We start from the raw sequence: 11,739 nt of genomic DNA on the forward strand, positions 1-11,739 counted from the left end.
AAGGGGAAAAAAACACAAACAAAAAGCATGAGGCCACTGGGATTTTTCTCATCAAATACAGAATTGAATCAATTTCCAGACTGCTATAAATATTTGTCAAACTCAGAAAATGCTGTAAAAATTAAAACAGAAAAGTTCTTTTCAATTACACCGACATGATTATAAGTATTTTTTCTTTTTTTAAGGAGAATGTCCAACTATAATGATGTCTCCCTAGCCACAATGGTGGTAGGGTTCAGTGTCACATGAAATCTGCCATCTTCTGTTCCTCAATACCTTTATCAAATTCTGTAGTTATTCAACGATACAGTGAACCAGATTCTGAGCTGACAGAAAGCTCACCTATCAAGAAGCCCTGTGGCTCCAAGACTGATTGATCCAGTGCAAGCCAGGGGCAGGGATACAGGGACAGGAACACACAGGGAGAGAGGAAAGCAGGCATGGCTGCCCAGCTCACCAGCAGTCCACCTTAGATCAGCTGTGACACACACAGCTGGTGGTGGCGGCTACGTGATCAGATCACTCAGGCCTTTGGTGAGAGTGTATGATCCCACCGACCCTCTCCTGTTTGCTTCTTCTGGATGCTTTTTGCAATCACATCCTTTATGCTGGCATTAGCGATGAGCTGGACTTGACCCAGATCCAAACTTGCACATCCTTATGTGAACTGGTGCTGGCACATGAGTAGCCAGGGGCAAAGGATGGATCAAACTGTCTCCCCAAGTAGCACTTCTGACTTACTGTGAATTACAAATGACTGTGTAACCTTGGTCTTAGTGATTCACTACATCCTTTACTGTTTCATACAAGAAAACCATACCTGTCTGTGTTATCACTACTATTTATTTGTATTCGTGACTCAAAGTGGCTCTAAACAAAAAAGATCTGAGGAAACCACAGTACACAGTCTTTTCTATAGCCCCTCAGATGACTCCTCTCTCTTCCAGATTCCATGGTCTTGAAACAGTATACCAACAAGTTGATTTAAAAGAACTATGTCCTTGAAAATCATGCTTCCTCCCCTCCCAGATCAAATGGGGGAGCAGAGAGGTAGAGACAGGGAGTGAAAATTCCCACTGTCCTGATTTGTTTCTTTAGAAGATGCAATATGGATTACTTCTTTTTAAACTCATTGCACTGGAGTTTTTTGCTTTTAAATCATGTGAGCCATTTCAGTTTGGCCAAATTTTAATCAAAGCTCATTTTACCCTACAAATATACTGAGTCCAAATTTGATATGACAGGTTGTTCTTTTAAAGACTTATTTCACTTTTTTTGAAAAAAATATATTTAACCTTTAGACTGGCCTCCTTATATGATTTAAAAAAAAAAATCCTTACATGATTCTCGGGTGGAGAGGTTGTGTAAAATGTATTTCCTATGAGACATATTTTTGTCATGGGTATTGCTTTTCAGAGCTCCAGCATTTTAAATTATGCTTGCAGAAGATACCAATTTTAAAATGCATACATTTCATTCACATCTGTTATGCATTCCATGGAGAAAAGACAAGAGTATTGGGTGCCTGAACACCTTCAGAGTACTACATATGTTTGCTAAGACAGCTCTTTTGCACAAGTGTTAGTGTTGCGCTGTCATGGATGAAAGTATTGACACGGTAATGATTTAGTAGAAAATCTAGATTTATTAATAGCTAACAGCAATTTATCATTACTAAACAATTCAGAAATGATGAAAGAAAGAAAAGTGACTTATCTACAGATTCTGAAATGACAAGATTCACACTAACTTACTTAACGGTACCTTAATTTATACATATATACATGTGTATACACAAAACATTCAAACACACGCAGACAAAGTATTTGGATCCAGTAGAATGAAGTACATACCTACACACCAATAAACAGAAAAAGAGGGGGTGAAAGAGAAGCTAGCTCAAAGAAAAATTTCCCTCTCGAGTTTAGAGCAAATACTCACAGTGCCTTGGCATTCCTCAACAGGCAATAATTGAGACTCGAGCAGATTGACTTCGCCCTGGCCTTCCATCAGCTGTGGAAGCAGACGACACCTTAAGGTGTTTGGTACCTGAGAGGTGTCCCAGCTCGGGGAGATGCTGGTCACAGGCCCACTGTGGTCCAGGAGAGCTCAAAGGGTCTCCCTTGTGGTCACCATTTATAGAGTCCAAGATAATTGACTTTTGTCAGATACCTTCTGGTGCCTTCCAGCAGTTGGACAAGAACTTGATGAATGTGCAACTCTCTTATTGTTCCCATTTAACCACATCCCAGGTATAGGTGTGCCAGGCCATCAGGAGATGATGGGCCGTTTTAACCATTTCAAGCAATCTGGAGGGTCAGGAGCCAGGCTCATTAAGGGGGTGCCTTAACCTTAGCAATCCTTATCTCCACAGATTGGTGTATAGCTTCAGGGATGTGGGTGGAATCACACCTGGCACCAAGCAGCCCAACAAGGAGGGCAGGGAGGGGTGAGAATTTTACCGCCACATCCGCTTATGTCTTCATAAATAGTGATGGCAGCCTGAAGAAGGTGTTTCTTAACAGCAAGTCCCAAAAAAGAAAAACAGATGGGCAGAGACAGCATCAACAGAGTAACATCTCAAAGTATACAACCTTGTAAGTTAGCCAGACAAATGAGTTAGTGACAGACAGCAGTCAACTTTCTCAGACCCTGGATGTTCTGAAATAAGCAAGTAAACAAGCAGAACAGTCTGTTGTCTTTAATCTGATTTCTTGTGCAATATAAGATGAAAACAGTATTTCACAGAAAAAAAAAAAACCTATGACACTCATTTTTAATTACATTTGCTAACTCCTATGTTCCGCCTGTTCTCAAAGAAAAATTTTGATGTCTTAGTACATACAAGAAAAAATACCAAAATATGCTGTAGTTTTCCCCTTCACATAATTTTCATTTCAGTCTAGACTTTGCTGTTCAAATAAAATAAGAAATTCCTGCTCAGAAGTCTTATTACAGGTATATATTTCATGCAGTCACACAATGTGAATCTTACAGATAGGCTGTATATATCTTTGAAAAGAAGAGGATGAGCTCAGTCACACATCAAAACATGTTATTATCCTTTTCCCATAAAAATAATACAATTCCCTACATTTAAATGAAACTGTTTAAAGAAAGGATAATATAGGAATATTACTTCTTGATACATCACTGTACATTGTACATCACACAACTGTTAACAGAGTAGAAGTTTCAGAAAAACCAAGTGAAACTCAAGAGCAGCCCAGCAATTACTTTTGTGCAGTTTTTGATAAAGCTTTTGTGATTTATTAAACAGAGATCATGGGATACTTTGTATTCTTAGAAACAGAACGCCAAGGTTTGTACTAATCTAGGTAAGTGCATATACAGACAAAAAAAAAAAATTCAAAATTTGTGGCAGATGAGTTAAGAGTACAGCACAGCACTTCAATCTGCATCCAGGCTGAAACATGCTCTGCTTCCTTTCTCTGAAGCAGAGTGAATTCCGTATATTTATTTAGTGGCTAATACCCAGAAAGGAGGCAAGATGGGACTGGATTTCATATTCCGCTATGCTAGAAATTATCTGCATAAAGTACTAATGATTCAAATGAATGTGTTAATTGGTGATATTGTAATTGTAAAATGGCAACATCTTGGAGATTCACTACTTGCATCTTTACCAGACCTGGCACTATGCCCTTCCATGCAGATTTTGTTTAATTGTACTTCAGGTGGCAAAGCCAGGAAAGGGTTTAAACCACTGCCAAGATATCAGTAGATTATCCCCAGTTATAAATGCCACTGTCTGCAAAATCAGGCTGCTTACAAAACTGATCAGCCCTTGCAGTGTCTGACATCACAGTCTTTATAGAAGGAACCCCAAGACAAACATTTTTGCACAGGGTGAACCATGTGAGAATAACAAGAAACAGATATTATTATATGTTCTGCACAAGCTGTCCAGGTCTTACCAGGTTCATACCAGAACACTGCAGGTATCTTGGTTTTCCTCTGATGGGTAATGAAAGCATGAGGCTTATCCAGTAACATCTTCTGAAATGCAACTGAAGTCTATCCCTGTGCATCAGCTTGTTATCTGCAGTGATTTTGGCAAAGGCCAAGGATGACATCCTCAAAGAGTGATTTATTCTAGCTCTATGTTAGATTGACTCTGGGAGCTGACTGTATCTTTCTACTGATTTCAGAAAGGATCCTTGCTTAACTAAACCTCTAACTTCTACATTCCTAAAGTTTTGTGAAATGTATTGCCCCCACAGCACTGTCATTCACTGAAACACAAAGAAAAACACGCTCCACATTCATGCTTTTCAGATGGCTTTGTGTTACCCAAGTGTCAGGATCTGCAACATAATTTAGACTCCTAAAGTAATCAATAATAGTTCTGTCATCTGATATTAGCAGCTGGATTGACATGTCTCTTCTTGCTGCAATGCATAAAATATACTGTATTTCTAAACTACCTGCAAAACATTCTTTTGCAATTTCTATTCAGGAAACCTTTCTACTTTGCAAACATTAACCTTCCACTAAAGACTACAGCAGAAAAGAGAGGCAAATAATGTTTTCTCTGGAAAGTACATGAGTAACATTCTTCCAAAATAGCAGTATCTATCCTGTTCATAAATTGCAAGAATTTCTATTTACCCTTTCCATAAAGAAAACAAAAAGCATACGACATGTTAGTGGAAGACAAATGAGATTTTCTCCAGCCTAGGTTTGTGGAAAATAGCTTGATCAGAATTATGTCTCATCCTGTCCTTTAAAGGCTCCATCACTGTCTTAAATGAGAACAAGTTTTGGCTTATTGAAACTGTTAAGATTTGGGAGCCTTATTCTTTCTATAAATTGTGTTTCCATTAAAATACTGACATTCTCCATTAAAGAAAAAAATACAGAAAAATAAATTAGAATACAAAATCTATTTACACTTTTCTAACTGTGTAATCCTTTGTTGGCACAGCCTGTGCAGATAATGCCACAGCAGTAAGACTATACTTCGTAAACATGAGCTGGTTTCATGTTTCTTTGTTAACATTATATTGTTCTCTTTAATGTCTGGAATACATAGTGAACATGAGTTCTCATATATCATTCCTTACAGCTGTTGCACAGTCAATTATACTTTTTTTTTTGTTGTTATTTTTACATTTCAGAAGCAGCTTTTAAGCAGCTTGCTCTGTTTCCAGACTGTCTGCTTGAGTCACTCCTGTGGCAGCTGCATCAGTTTCTCCTAGGCAGCATCAGTATGTCCTGGAAAGGGCTGTCAATACCAAATTATTCTGTTCCAGTAAAAGAGAACAGCTTTATTCAGAAAGCAAACTCTGATCAGGTTTTATAACTAATTAGCCAACAGCTGATGAAATGTAATAGTTTTTGGTAGCATGAACCTGACTGTCATGCCAGCCCTGGAAATCCATGACTTGTATCAGTCAGTGTGGATTCCCAGCACAAAAAAACCCAGCTGAGATTTGAGTACTTTGGTAAAACTATAAGCAAACAAAGGATTAATCAAAGGTTAACTTAAATTTTGAACATCAGAGCAGAGGACTTGTAATGAATATGATTTTTTTCCCTAGCATATGTAAAAGAAACAACACAGAATCATCCTGGAAGCATTATTCAAGTGTGCTTCTCCTTACTCCACAGCAGAAATGAAAAAGCATCCTTTAACCTCCTTTATTAAGATGAAAGATCAAGAACCTTAAGACAATTACAGGCATTAGAAACTGAAGCAGTTTTAATTTGTCTCTAACAAGTTCTTAAATAGTTGAAGCAGCACCTAGTTAAAACCAGTTCCAGGTACCAGTCCTGTTTAAATTTTTAGTGAAGATTTTGACTTTCTATTGAGCCATTAAATTTATCTGTTATGTATAGAGTTCAGATGGTTTTTCAAATCAAACACGAGCAGTTTACAGGGAAACACCATCTATGGATGCAACTGCAGGACAGAGATTATCTGTAAAAAAGCACCTAAGCAGCATATTTTTTAGATATATCATACCAATAACTTCTTGTGGTCTTCTGGTCAGGTTGAAGCCTTCCAGCCAGGTGTAAGCTCTGTGGGGCCTGTACTTCTCCATTCAAACTCTTGGCAGATTATATAATTTAAAATAAAAGATATTTTACATATGAAGACAATCTGTTTCTTTTCTTGAACCTAGAGAGTAAGCAGGGACCACAGTTTAGTTCTTTTTAAGTATTTGATTCTCAGCTGTTCTGCTTTTGCCATGTCATTCTTTCTTGCTTTCTCTTCGTAATAGTCAGGGAATGATGCTGCGTTTAAAAAACTCCACACATTTTATAAATGTTGGTACTTAAAACCTGATTATTTTCAGGTATTTCATTCATTTGGAATGTTTTATTACTCTTACAAATCTCTATTTCTGTTTTTCTCCCATAACTACTGAAGTCTTTCAACTGCAAAGTTTTATTTTCAGTAGGCTAAGAAGAACTCTTGCTGGTGACAGGTGCTTTAACCTGTTTGCTCCTGGGGGATCTGTTATCTCAGGAGGTTCCTACTCTCTCTCTGTGCTGCTCCAAAATCTCTGAAGAGATTGAACTGAGCCAGATTTGAACCTATTAACTGACAGGTAAAACCCCTCAATATTCCATTATGAACAACTCATAGCCATCTGGTTCCCTGTGAAATATATACTTTAATAGGTTTTTTATGCAAGGAAAGGGCAAGAACATTTTTGTGCTAAGAAATGTCCCGCCCAATGATTCTTTTTATACTCTGTAGGGACAAACAAAGAACTTCCCTCTAGATTTTTTAATGCAGCTTCACCAGTAACAATTTATGACAGCTGAGGAACAGGGATTTTATAAAAATTATGTTCAAGGACAAAATTTTAAATACTTGTAAATACATCCACATTTTGCCAGAAGGTTCTTAAGTTCAAGAAAGAAAGATTAAGGAAATCCTTGTTTCATTTTATTACTGGTAATTTCACTTTTGCTAAATAGCACATAATCACATATTCACTCTCATTGTGTAAAGAGTGTATTTATTTTCATTTTAAAAGAATAATATTTTAAAGTAAGGATTTACTTGCTTTAAAGTAATTATAATTAATGCTACAGCAGTCTATATAGCTGTACACTTAATAAAAGTGTAATATTACAAAAGTTCTGTATATTAGGGCTAATATCTTTATGTTTACAAATAGCACTGTAAAAATCCAGGACACAATTTGCATTTGTAATATAAATGAATAATCATAAGTTATACACATAAATGCAAGTGAACTAAAAAGGTTTTTCTGTCTTAATAAAATAATATTTTTTGACTCACTGAGCAGATTATAACCTCTAGAAAACTCTTCTTCTCGTAATAGTAGAACGTAAAACCACTGTTGCTAAGTTTTTTTTTCCAGATCTCTAGCACCCCTATTTAACAGAAATTTTGATTCTATGGTTGCTAGCAGGTCATGCTGCATAGCTGGTCTTTAAATAAACTCATTCTAACTGAAATTGGTTATTATTTTATAAAATAATTATTAATAATTATAAGTTTATTGTGTCCTTTTAATGGATGTATGGAGACAAAAAGCTTTATCAACCCATACTTTAGGCAGACATAAATGAGAAGTAGAACATTTCTGTATCATATAAGTCAGTACCATTTGAAATTCGTTTGGTCTTTGTTAGAGCCCTTGTGGTTTTTTGTTTCCAGTAGCTGATATCCTTTCATCATAGTTCTCTTAAATGCTACACATATTTTTGTTGCAGTTTAAAAAACAAATCTAGTCTATATCTGTAATTTCTTCTTTAATTTTTTTCTTTGTAAACATATTTGACTTAACTGTTACATAATGAATTTGACATTTTTTGCAGAACTGTTATGTATAATGTTTACACTTAATGAATGATTTTATCATAAGATGCTATATTGCAGTGTTACTGCCCTAACACATCCACCTCAGTCCCCTACATTCCCTTACTGCCCTTAGAGCAGGGATGCAAGGATAGAATACACAGCCACTCCATTTCACAGTGTTAAAACCATACCTAATTCAGACTTTAAGGAAGATGTAACATACTACTCCAAATGGGTTTGGCAGAGGTGTGCATACATATACCCTGTTCTGCTGCTGCTCCCTCACTAAGTACAGAGAAAGGACTTAGAACAGAGGGAACAGACAAACAAATGGGAACAAGAAGACATAAAAAAATCACAAACCACAAAAGAAGTCACAAAAATCCCTGTGTATTTGTTGCATGTAAGCTGGGGTTTACATTTTTTCTTTTCCCCAAGTTTTTAAATACATTTTGCTCTCCTAGAATTACTTTTCTCTGCTCAGAATTATTTCTAAAAGTCTTTGCCTTTTAACCAAAATTTATATGTCCTACAGAAAATCCTCTGTTTATACATTGTTCTGATTAACAGAGAAATGTCCTGATCATACAGGACAATTCACAATGAATTAAATTTCTTGATCTGTGACAAATTGGAGCGTCTCCAAATCTAGTAGTATTTCCTTCCTATTTTCCTCCAGTTAAAATATGTAACTTCAAAGTGACTATAATTATGTCTCTGTTGATTTTTTTTTAATCGTCTGATTCTGTCAAACCTCAGGGGTGCAATTCTTCAAATAACCTCTTGATTTTCTTATGACTTCATATTCCTGTTCTTCAGGAGATCTGACATGATTATATCTGTGGCTAAAATCAATTGCTTTTAATATAAAAACATGAAGCACACCATAACTGATATTAAAAGAGAAGAAATATGTGGATATATGACTCATAAAACCAGGTAAGGTTTAGAGAAAGAAAGGCTTTAGAATCAGGAAGGCCACCAAATATGAAAACAAAGCATCTGGAATAGAAGAAAAATACTCTGAAACCAAAAGCTCAAATGAGCCCAAGGATAGGAACAAGCTATGGTAGCAACCAAAGGACAAGTGAGAGACAGAAGGCATGAGGTGAGGCTGTACAGAACAAAAGAAGAGATGAAAAATTAAATGATAAAGCACCAGAATAACCCGAGGAATTGATTTTCAGCAGTGCTGAGCACTCCTGCAAATCTAGACACTTAGTTCTTAATGGACCAGTTCATCACAAAACCTTGCCAAAATACCTGAAGGATTTATGGATTCACTTATTTAAAAAGCAGAAACCTGCACAAGAATAACTTTAGTCAGAATAAAAGAAGTGACTAGTCTAACCAAAGCATCATAAATTTAATTGTCAGGTGTGAACACCAAGACACCAAACTTTAAGAGGAAATAAATGTGTTTACTTTCAGCTTGAGTAGCTAAGCGACAGATAAAGAGGGGTAAAATTCTCTACCTTTATCTAGTGTTCACTCTCTTTAAGGGAATGGATGGATTCTTGATGAGTAACAGAAAATTGTTAGTCTTCAAGTGTGGCCAATATATTGACAGCATTACTATAAATTAGCACATACAATGTATATAATCATAGTGTAGTTCAAGCACACAAACAGGGCAGCTAAGTAGTTGTTTCTAGGAACCACGGATCCACCATGAAGACACCATGAGGTTGCTTGAGTTTATACTCAGAATTTCACCAAGCCAGACAACTGAGAGATTGCATTTTTAGCAATGCTTGTACTGGCCGTACTTTAAGAACATTAACCCACAATTTCTAAAATTATAATGAAAGAAGTCTGGTTTCCGCTTGTTTTTACACTGTAATTTTTTGTCTGTAAAGTTCACTAACATACACAGAAGTCCAGGTAACATAAATAATAAGACATGTATATGAACACTGGACCATCTGAGCAATACAGGGCCAGGCAATAAAAGCTGATGTACACAATGGTTAAAATTTATGAAAGCCTATAAAATGCATGGCAAATTTTGCAAATTGATCGGGTACTATGCCTCTGTTTAAATTCATAAAAGCACAAGAAGCCAGCAAACGTATAAATTATTAGGGGAAAAAATATATTGAGAAGCATATAAAAATCATGATGTATTTCCCAGAAACAGGTGCCCAAGACATGCCTAGTGGAAATAATGTATCCCTAATGGTCTTCCCTTCCTAGTGTAGAAACAGGCTATGCAAAACCTCTCAATTTTTGCCACTTAGCTTTCTGTTGGCTGTGCAGACCGTTTCAGTCTGAGGCAACTTTCACTGAGCAGCCCCACATGGTTCCTGGCTATCCATCTACCCTTTGAGCTCTCCCTGGTTATCCCACAGCTGCTTTGGCACCTGCTATTTCCTGTGATCCAAATACATGGTGAGAAGTTCAGCTACTGTACTAGAGGCTAAGCAGTGTAACTTTCCAAGTTCTGGAGGTTTCAGGTATTTCTCTCATAAAAAAAAATTAGCAGCAATACTATTATTTTCAATACTTTTAACCACATGGCCAAATTTTTCATTTGGAAAAAATGGAAGAATACTGTCCCCACCAGATGACGTATACTGAAAGGGTTAATAGACATTAATAGCACAGGGATTGTGCTCCTTTTCTGTTTATCAACTCTAAAACAAATGAGAAAGACAAGTAATAGGATTGCATGGGTCCAAAGAAAACATTGTTACAATTTTTCTAGTGTCATCCAATGACTTGTCAAATATATCTGAAGGAGTTACTGAGTATGGCCAACAGCCAGCATTTTTGTCTTGTCCATGGTTCTCTGTTAGCCTGATTAAACTGGCTCTTGCAAAAGGCTGAATTATGGAAGGACAAGCAAGGAACACGATTTTTTTAGTATTTATTGTGAAAGGGACAATTTGAGACACTTCTTGAACAATAAGCAGATGCCAGTCTGTGGAACTAGTAAGTGAATTAAAAGACATCCATTGGCTTAAATACATTTATTTTCTGTCATTTCATTATTTTTTACTTCCAGGTTTTACTTTGATACACATCCACACAAACCACTAGCATTCACGTAAAGTGATTCTACTTCTAACCTAGGAAAAGGTCTCTTTTTGTCTTGGGTTATTAGCATGCTGGTATTCGCTCTACCTAAAGAGTTCTTAATGTTCTCAATGTTCATAAAGTTTAATAAATCTTTAATGTTCATAAAGCTCTTAATGTCTGGGTGCAAACTTACCTTTTGTGAAAGAAATCATACATCAAAGTGGCCAGTGATCCTACCCCCAGATAGGCATTAGGTTCCCAATTCTGTATAAATAAGATCTATAGAGATGGAGACTAAACTAGGGTAATACTTGAGGCCATGCTTAGTATTACCAAGGAAGCAGCCCTGCTGCTCGTTTAGAATTACTGAACAAGGAAAATAATGAAATCCAACACAACCTTGGCCAAAATATCATTACTTATAAACCTCTCTGCCAAGCATAGTTTTTTTCATTGTCATGTGTACATTAAATTTGAAAATCAAAGGTCTCGCTCAGCGCTGCATAGGCATGCAAGGTTTGCCGCCCTGCCTGTAGCAGAACAATTAACTTAGTATGAAGACTGTCACTCTTCTGTGTTTTTCAAGACAACGACACCCTAACTCCCTTGTCTCACCTTTAAACCACCCCACCCGACTTTTAACGGGGATGACGGTGAAGACGGACCCCCACAGACAGGCGTGACGGCGAACGGGGGGTACCTCTGCGCACCCCCACGCCGCCGCACGGCCCCGAAGCAGCCCCGTTACCGCAGAGGGGAGGGCGAGCGCCCACCGGGGACCCTGCGGCGCCAGCCCGGAGGCGGCGAGAGAGGACGGGACCGGGGGGTGCGGGTATGAGCTGCCGGCCCCCGTACGAGGGGCCTGCCCGCGCCCGCCGGCCCCGCGGTGCCCTCTGAGCGCAGGCGCGGCC

Source organism: Athene cunicularia (assembly GCF_003259725.1).
Source record: "Athene cunicularia isolate RWA chromosome 2 unlocalized genomic scaffold, athCun1 chr2_part1, whole genome shotgun sequence".
In the NCBI taxonomy this organism is placed as follows: domain Eukaryota; kingdom Metazoa; phylum Chordata; class Aves; order Strigiformes; family Strigidae; genus Athene; species Athene cunicularia.